Source organism: Colossoma macropomum, unplaced genomic scaffold (genome assembly GCF_904425465.1).
Source record: "Colossoma macropomum unplaced genomic scaffold, Colossoma_macropomum, whole genome shotgun sequence".
In the NCBI taxonomy this organism is placed as follows: Eukaryota; Metazoa; Chordata; class Actinopteri; order Characiformes; family Serrasalmidae; genus Colossoma; species Colossoma macropomum.
Genome location: NW_023494785.1, coordinates 1,598,291 through 1,607,420, shown reverse-complemented (window position 1 = coordinate 1,607,420; position 9,130 = coordinate 1,598,291).

Genomic DNA, 9,130 nt, shown 5'->3' with positions numbered 1-9,130 from the left:
AGCAGCAGATGAGCTACCGTCTCTAACTTTACATCTACAAGGTGGACTGACAAGGTAGGAGTGTCTGATAGAGTGGACAGTGAGTGGACACAGTGTTTAAAAGCTATAGTAACTGTAGAACTACAAAGTGCACCTATATAGTAAGTGGAGCTGATAAAATGGACAATGAGCGTAGAAACAAGGAGGTGGTCATTATGCTATGCCTGATCAGTGTATATGCATCCTGAATAGAATCTGTTTAATGAAGAGTGATAATCTAAACAGAAAACAACTGTACAACCTCTACCTCTGTGTATAATGAAATTAAAATATAAAACAAATGTTCTTACCTGAAGTATTGTGTCCGAAAGCCTCCATATGTATTTGAAGGACCTTGTTTAACCATTGTCCATCATGCTTCAGTTTATCAGTGCCTGCTTTCCACTCACTCTCCTTCATCTCCTTCACCCAGTCCTGTTTAGGAGTCCTGACCCCGTCTGTACTGCTGTAGGAGTCAATCTGTCTGTCATCCAGCAGAGTCACTGCACTGAACTCAGAGACTCTGTCTGAAGAGCTTTTAGACTGGACAGTGTAGAGGTAACACAGAGAGTGTTCATCTGTGGAGAAACAGAGAAATGAAAGATTGGATATTTAACCTTGACTTGATGACAGTACAATCTCACAGCAAAAGATACTACACTATCACTGGGGTGGTTCTTAAGGGTCAATTTATTTATATAGCACTTTTCACAGACACAAGTCGCAAAGTGCTTTACAGAAACATTACACAACATAATATAAGATATACAAACATAATATATAAAGACAAAATACAAACAAAACAGACTTGGTGCTTATGGACTACAAAAAATGCATATTTAAAATCATACTTCTTCAGCTGCTTTTTAAAAGAATCCACAGAATATGTAGACCTTAAAAGAGAGGGCAGAGCGCTCCAGTTTAGGTGCTATAGCCTCAAATGCCTGATCATCATGGGTCTTTAAGTCTTTATGTAGAACATACATTAAACTTAACTTATTTGATCTAAGAGAACAAGCTAATAAATAAAGGTGAAGTAGATCAGCCACATACGCAGAAACTTGACCGTGCAGTGCTCTGTAGGTAAAAGTAAGAATTTTAAACTGGATCCTATGTGCAAAAGGAAACCAGTGAAGAGATACTAGCAAAGAGGTTATATATAAGGGGTTATAATATAAACAGTATATGTTACTGTTGGACCTAGTAAGTAGTCTTGCACCAGCATTCTGAATTGCTTGCAGACAATCAAGGGAAGTTTACTATACTAAGCGAGGAGAAAAAAGCATTACAATAGTCAATACAAGATAAAATAAAGGCCTGTACAAGCATCTCTACCTCTGCATTTGAAACTACAGATCTCAATTTACTAATATTTGGAAAAAACAAGATCTGGTCAGCTGCGTAACATGGGTTTAAATAACTAGGTTTGAATAAAATGCAGAGCTGGATATCATCAATATGCAGTATTGAATCTTTTTATAATCTGTCCCAAGGGTAGCTGGTATAAAAAGAATAACAAGGGCCCCAAAACCGAACCCTAAAGGACACCACAGGGTAGTGGAGAGGAATTAGACACACAAAATCTCCAATATTCATGGTGAGATAAGATGTAAACCAGTGTAACGGTGCGCCCACCCAGACTCATAACCTCTTAATCAGAATATAACGATCAGCTGTATCAACACAGAGCTATGGTCGAGTAGTACTAACACAGAAGTCACCCACATCAGAGGACATTAAATATAATTTGAAACCTTCAAAAGAGCAGTCTCAGTATAGTGCCATTTCCAAAACCCAGACTGAAATTTATCAAAAATATTGGGTCACTCCCATGCAGCAGTGAGCTGTCTGGCCACAACTTTCTCTAAGATTTTTGACAAAAATGGGAATTTAGATATAGGCCTATAGTTGTTAGGCAAAGCAGGTTTCTTAACTAATGTCTGGATATTAGCATGGTTAAAATAGGGAGACACATCCTGTAGACAGTGAAGAATTAATAATAACGAATACTGTGGGGTTAATAATTGGTAAAACTTTTAAAAATAGAAAAGATGATATTACATCCAGAGGGCTAGAAGATGGCTTCATTTTCCTAATAAAATCCATCAGACCTCTGAAGCTTATAGGTTGGAAGACGTTTAGAATAGTAGGAGATACAGGAGGGCTAATGTTGGATGGGCAAGTCACAGGCTGAATACTGGACCTAATTATCTTATCGACAAAGAAAAAACTAATTACAATCATTAACAGAAAAACATGGTAATGTAGAGGGGGTGGCGAAACAATATTATTCATAGTATCATATAATATCTTAGGATTTCTCTTAGAAGGAGAAATTACATGAGCAAATTACGCAGACCGGACTTGCTTTATTAATGCATTAAAAGAAAATCAGAGATCTTTAAAGTATACATTATGCACTTCTCGCTCAGTGGCTTTCCAGAGTCGCTCAGTCCTGTGACACCTCCGTCTCAGGCAGCAGACATCATCCATCGTACCACAAGAGAACTACTGCAGATAGCCCTAGTCCTGGCCTGTAATGGTGCCACTTTGTCCAGCAGCATAGAGCACAGCAATGCTCATTTACAGACTACATTAAAAACTCAACATCATCAAGATTTATATTCAGATCATAACAAAAAATACGCTGAGAACTGATCAACAATACTAGTAATACAAGTATTACAACTATAGTAATAATACAAAAATGGAACATTCTTTTAAGACACAGAGGGTCAACATTTATGATCACTGATCAAAAGGTCCTCACAACAGATACGACCAATATCTAGTCCCAGAGAAAAAACAAGGTCCAAGATATGACCACATGTGTGAGTGGCGCTGGAGACAAATTGCTTGAGATTAAAAGATTCAGTAATATTAAGAAATTCAGTGGCTGCACAATCTGTGGCATCATTGATATGCAAGTTAAAATCTCTAACATATCACTTTGTCCAGCTTAATAGGAGAAGTCAGAAAGTCAGTCAGATAAAAACAAACCAGCTGGACCAGGAGGTTGATAGATTAAAACACAATAAAATGGCTTTATCCTACCAACTTTTCTCAGTTGTAGCTCAAAAGTAGTAAAAAGTTCTGTGCTCACCAACTGGCAAGAAAACCACTTATTCCAAACCACAGCGAGACCTCCACCATGGCCAGGCAGACAGATATTGGGACAGAGTCCCAATAAATGAACAATCCTTAAGGCACAGTTCATTCAAATGTATAAATTCCATATTCTGTTGCCAAATTTCAGTCAAGAACAAGAAAGCCCATTTTTTTCTTATAAACAAGTCATTAAGAATGTGAGCCTTGTTTGCCACTGAGTGAGCATTTGTAGAGCACATTTTGATTGAAGAAGCCGCTATTGTCATCAGCAGCACAGGAAGCTTTAGGGGTGCATGTAATCACACAGATACTCGTGAACCTCTGGAATCTCGTGTAACTGGCTGTTTCTGCTGTGCATATGACAATAAAACTCTTGAATCTTGAATCTTGAATCTCTGCCATAACAAAGGTGTGGGCAAGGCAGTTGCAGACCACCAAACCACAATAAGTGCTAGAAAACACTACCTGCAGGTAAGATTATCTGGCTGGGCTGCATTGGACCACTTTAACCCCAGAGTAGATCAGAGTGGGCCTTACGGTCACGGGAATGCAGTTTTGGATGTTGGCGGCAAGAGCTTGCTTTCAGAGACGTTGAGATTTAACTTGGGGACCAGCCCTAGTTCCTCGCCTCCTCCTACAGCGCCTCTTAGCCGACGACTCTAGTTTTTCCCTCCAATTGCACGCCGGTGGTAAGCCGTGGGACGACAAGCAAACAACCAGGGATGAAAATGGATAGTTCCCAACTACGGACAAACTATCCACAGAGTTTTTAATTTGTAACAGCAATTACCAATCATAGACCAGGGCAGCTGAGATATCACAAACAGACAACAGCAATGACAAAACTAGACAAAACACAACGCACCAGTGAGACAGAAGTGTAAGTCTTGCACTTTCACACTCTTGAATCACTTCTTGTTTTGGCGACCTCCTCTCCCCACATGCCAGTTTTGCATGCGCGCAACTCGCCCTTGCTACTGGATGCCACAGATGGCATTACTGATTTCTGTTGGTTCCTTTTATAGACAAATGTTTCATCTTGAATTTCAAAAGAATGGAAGATACAAATCTAATAGAAACAGAAACAACAGAAAATCGAAAAATATTTGCCCGTTTTGAATTTGATGCCAACAACACATTCCAAAAAAGTTGGGACGGGGGCCTGTTTACCACTGTGTTTCATCACCTCTTCTTTAACACTCTGTAAGTGTTTGGGAACTGAGGAGACACTACTGTACTTTTGAAACTGAAATGTTTTTGTTTGATACAGGATTTCAGCTGCTCATCATCTCTTTTGCATTTTTCATTTCTTAATGCACCAAATGTTTCCAGTGGTGACACGTCTGGACTGCAGGCAGGTCAGTTTAGCACCCGGACTCTTTTAATACGGAGCAGTGCTATTGTAATACATGCAGAATGTGGTTTGGCATCGTCTTGCTATAATCCTTCCCTGTTGATGTAATCTGTAATCTGGATGGCAGCATATGTTGCCAAAACGTATATATCATTCATCATTAATGGTGCCTTCACAGATGTGCACGTCACCCATGCCATGTGCACTAATGCCCCCCTATACCATCATGAATACTGGCTTTTGAACTGTGCACTGATAACAAGCTGAGTGGTCTTTAGCCTGGAGGACACAGTGTCCATGATTTCCAAAAAGAATTTCAAATGTTGATTCGTCGAACCACAGGACACTTTTCCACTTCCCCTCAGTCCATTTTAAATGAGCTCCAGCCCAGAGAAGGTGGCAGCGTTATATGTGCGTTTCTTCTTTGTGTTTTAGAGTTTTAACTTGCATTTGTAGATGCAGTGATGAACTGTGTTCACAGACAGTGTTCAGTTCAGAAGTGTTTCTGAGCCCATGCAGTGATTTCCACTACAGAATCACGTCTGTTTTTAATGCAGTGCTGCCTGAGGGCCCAAAGATCACGGCCAGCAAATACTGGTTTTTGGCCTCGTCCCTTACATACAGAGATTTCTCCAGATTCTCTGAATCTTTTAATGATATTATGTACTGTAGATGATGAAAAGCAGAAGTTCTTTGCTATTTTACGTTGAGAAACGTTATTCTTCAATTGTTGCACTATTTGATGGTGCAGTCTTTCACAGAGTGGTGAACCCCTCCTCATCTCTACTTCTGAAAGACTCCGCCTCTCTGAGATGCTCTTTATACCCAATCATGTTACTGAGCTGTTGCCAATCAACCACCAGGTGTTTTTTAGCATTACACAACTTTACCAGCCTTTTTTTGCCCCATCCCAACTTTTTTGGAATGTGTTGTTGGCATCAAATTCAAAATGAGCAAATATTTTTTCAAGAAACAATAAAACTTTTCAGTTTCAACATTTGATATGTTGTCTTTGTACTATTTTCACATCATTGCATTTTGTTTTTATTTATATTTTGCACAACATCCCAACATTTCTGGAAATGGGTTGCAGTTTCTTTTCGTCTTCCTCACCTGTCTGCTCGTGCACCCGTTTGTTCTTTTTTTATCTGATATTTATCTACCGCTCAGTGTCTGATTATTTATACTATCGCCTATCTTTAATTAGATTTAATAAACATTTTTAAAAGGTTCCAGTCTCGCACATTTATGATGATCAACATCTCATCTCACAAAAGACACTAATTCAGTGCAATTGCTATGTTTATGTTCACTCTTAAGAAACATGGTTCTTCAAGGGTTCTTTAGTAAAGACAGTGGTTCTATATAGAACCATGAACACTCAAAGAACCATTTGCATGATTAAATGATTCTTTGCATGGTGAAATGGTTCAGCAGATTGATGGAGAATGTGTTGTATATGGTTCTAACCTTTTTTGGTGCTATTTGAAACCATTTTCAAAAAAGGTTCTATGTAGAACCATATATAACATATTCTCAATCAATCTGAAGAATCATTTCACCATGCAAAGAACCCTTTAAACATGCAAATGGTTCTTTGAGTCTTCATGGTTCTATATGGAACCACAGTCTTTATCAAAAAACCTTTGAAGAACCATCATTATTGAAGTGTTGTTTATTGTGATTCATCAACATATGAAATATATAACTGAACTACACTCTGTATTTCTGTGATCCTAAAATGATCCAACTTGTCAATCAAAGCGGCACAGAGTGAGAACTCACCTCCAAACACGGGCAGCAGAAAACCCAGCAGAAACAAATCCAAAGCCGTATCGACCATCGCCGACTTCGCGTGATCTTAAGAAAAGTTCAGTAAACCATATTCCTCCTTATGAAAACCGATCGGCGGAAAACTTCCTCGAGAAGTCCGCTCACCGACGAGTGGACTCTTTGATCCGGTTCCTTTAGATGAACGCTGAGAGCCGACTCGCGTGTATGAAGAGCCGTTTAGGGTTTGTGTTTGTTTCGTGTGACGCTCTCTGGCTGAACATTCATCAGTATTGTTTAAGTCTAATGCTGTTATCATAAACAGTGTGTCTGTGATCTAAAAGCACCCACTGAATCACCATCTGAACTGTTCAGTATAACGTCACCTCATTTATGTTGCTTAGCATCATCTTACAGTACTGCTTATGATCTATAGCAGCATATTTAAGTCATTTTAACAAACACAATACGATATAATGTTAATCTGAGTGATATTCGCGATCCTGAGAACTTTGGAGGCACTAGTTCAAGGAGTCGACTCCTATCAGTGAACTAAGCCAACTGATCTGAGTGCCAGTTCCTGTCTGCGTCAGTACCTGTCAGTACCTTTCTGAATTCAGAGAGTATACTTTATGATGTACATATTTGAAGTACATTCATCTCTTTTTTCAGACACATTTATGATGGAAAAAGCAATAATAACTAAATTTAATCAAGTAAAAATAACAATATTCAAAACATTTTTAAAACCCTATAATAGCAATCATTTTAAAATATAACAAATGAATTAATAAATGACATGTAATATCAAAGATAAATGAAAGGAACAAGTATCTGTAGTTCTGTGTAAGATAAGGGATGTCTTCATTTTGGCTTGGATGTACAAACATGCACAAGCACAAAGGCTTTGAGTGCATTAATATCTATTTGAATAAAGTCCACCTTGGGATGAAGCTCATTTTCCTACGTTTATGAATTGATATGATGTTTCATATTAAGGGCATAAAGTGTTTGGTGGAATCGTCCAGTCCAGGTTTTCATGTGTTACACTTCAGAAACGACACCACTGCTTCATTAAGCTCTATCGGTTTTGCTTTTTTAAAACTGGGGAAGGTTGAACTGAAAACAGGTAAACCAAAGATTCTTGTTCCTCATTTCAGAGCGAGCACTCTGCTGGTCAGCTGTTCATTTATATAGAAACACTTTACAGGGAGAATGACAATAGAGAATGTGTGATATTGTAGCACTCAGTATCATTTCACATGGTTTTAACCTCTAAATCTCTCGAGACAATGACTCCACTATAGAGCTTCACTAGAGGATCTGAAAGTGGATTTTTTTTTACCTAATTCGGTAAATAAAGCAAGTGTGGTTCACTTTCCAGCCCGTATCTGAAACACCTTTCACAGAGCCGTATAAGGAGAGACTCACCCACATACATGCACACTAGTGAGCACACACACTAGGGGCAGTGAGCACACCTGCCCAGAGCAGTGGGCAGCCCTATCCACGGAACCTGGGGAGCAGTTGGGGGTTAGGTGTCTAGCTCAAGGGACCCCCCTATATCTGTATATATAATATATATTCTATTAATTATTAATTAATTAGTTTTTAAATGTTTCTAAAAGGTAAAAATGACTATCATTCCACACTAATGGAGCAACTGTGACTAGCCCACTTTTCAGTACAACTGATTTTGAAGGGTTTTAGATTTACCACCAGCAATGAAACACTGCACTGTGGTAGGTAGCATTGTTAGACCACAGTTTCTCTGGACAGTCGCAGTAAACACAGACAGCTCACACAATGATGGAAGTAGTTTATTTGTAAATACAATAGACAAATGCTCAAAATAGCATTAAACACAGAATAATAGTAATACTTAAAAACAAAACAAAAAAAAAATGCTAGAAACACAGACTTTATGATTAGGAGTGAGGATTATGATATAGCAGACTTACTGAGATCAGACATCCTGAGTCTAAATAATATAAAAAGCACAAAATACAGAACCAAGCAACATCTAATAGTTTCAGTATTTAAGACCCCATAGTCCAATACTTATGCAACTGTTGCTTGAACAACTTTCAAGCTCTATTTCTATATAAAAATCCCAATCTAATACCTTAGTATCTATATTATCACATCAATGTGTGCCCTACAAGATAGCTTGTTATCGATCCAAAGTTGTCAATTGAAATAAGAGCACCGTCAATAACTGAACCATTTAAAGTGTTTAAGCACAACAATTCAATCAAATAACAGTCCTCACGTTTAACCCAGGTGGTTGTGCTCAAGAATGGGTGATGTCACTGGAAGACAGAGCAATAAGCTCTCTCTTTCCTTTTTGGCTCAGGTGCTTGTGCTGCCATTAAGAAGAACCAGCTGACTCTGGTTTGGCATTGGCAGTGCAGGCACCTTTAAAAGGAGTGGAGAGGCAAGAGAAATAGAAGGAGAAAGACAGGAGGACAGGAGTGGCAAGCAGATAGCTGGAGAAGTCAAGTTTGAAGGACTGAAAAGTCAAAAGAAGAGTAAAGGTCAAGCCATAGAAAAGTGGCATTTTTGCTTGCGATTAAATTGTTTGTGAATAAAAATAAAAATTAAATCATGCCTTGCACATCCTTCCTTTCCCTGGGATGATACATGATGTGCCACAGGACCCCTTCAGTATCTTTAGTAAGGGAACATAACTGTACCAAAATTATATTTCTTTCTTATTGAAGTTATACTTTTTTTTTACCTGTAATGCACTGTGAAGGTTTTAGTTTGGAGATCCATTTTTGATACATTTTCATTTTTGAAGTTCTGTTCCCTGAGTGACTGTACATAAGCTTCCTTTTTCCAGAACGCTGGACGTAATGACGAAAGTTTGTTCAATAT